Source organism: Sinocyclocheilus grahami, unplaced genomic scaffold (assembly GCF_001515645.1).
Source record: "Sinocyclocheilus grahami isolate Dianchi unplaced genomic scaffold, SAMN03320097.WGS_v1.1 scaffold7407.1, whole genome shotgun sequence".
NCBI lineage: Eukaryota > Metazoa > Chordata > Actinopteri > Cypriniformes > Cyprinidae > Sinocyclocheilus > Sinocyclocheilus grahami.
Window position 1 is genome coordinate 19521 of NW_015511456.1, and position 779 is coordinate 20299.

Consider the following 779-nt stretch of genomic DNA (forward strand, 5'->3'; position numbering starts at 1 on the left):
TATGTTTGCTTTGCACATTCCCCTTTCTATATGGTCTGTCCCATGATGTAATTTATTCATGATATTCAATGTGAAAAAGCAACTGATTTGATGAACCGTTTCAGTCTTGTATCTCCGTTTGTTTTCTAGATTTATAGTGGGTGTAATTTTTATTAATGCCATGTTGTGCATAAACAAATGATTTTTAATATGATTTTAATTAACCGGATTGAAATTAGAATGCATTTATAATGCTGTACAGTGCATTGGTTTTGACATTAGCACTCGTGTATTTGTGATTGATTGAACAAACCTTTTATAAGAACCCACAGTAATCACAGTCTGTCAGTCTGTGCTGTAAAGTCGATTAAAAAAAACACGTGACATTTTATTGGAATTGTGCTCTTGTCCTGGTTTATTTTTTAATTTAAATGCATTTTATGATGTTCAGGAAGGAAATTGCTTGATTTTACTGCACTGATCCTTGTTGGAGCATCTTCCATTCAGACGCTCCTTTCAGTGGATTGTCTGTGCAAAGTTGTAGCAGACAATTTTGAACATTTATCTGGTGCTATTTGCAAAACAAAAGACTTGTGATTCAGTTTCCGTAAAACCCATCTAATAAAGAGCACTTGTAAAAAGTAAAACCAGAAAGTAAAAGGAAAGAGACTTTCTTTGTCCTAGAATGGACAAGGGCAGACGGGGCAACTGAACTCTTTCTGTCAAGCTGTACGAAAATGCAAAATATCTTTCATGTCCGGTTGTGAAAACCCAAATACAGTATTGTACATTTTCTCAAA

At 34.3% G+C, this 779-nt stretch overlaps 1 protein-coding gene across 1 annotated transcript in view; it reads left to right on the plus strand.

Annotated features, from left to right (window-relative positions):
• Positions 1-779, plus strand: part of LOC107577833 (E3 ubiquitin-protein ligase SHPRH-like) — a 28935-nt gene that overhangs the window by 19208 nt on the left and 8948 nt on the right. The gene's annotated exons all lie outside the window — the stretch shown is intronic.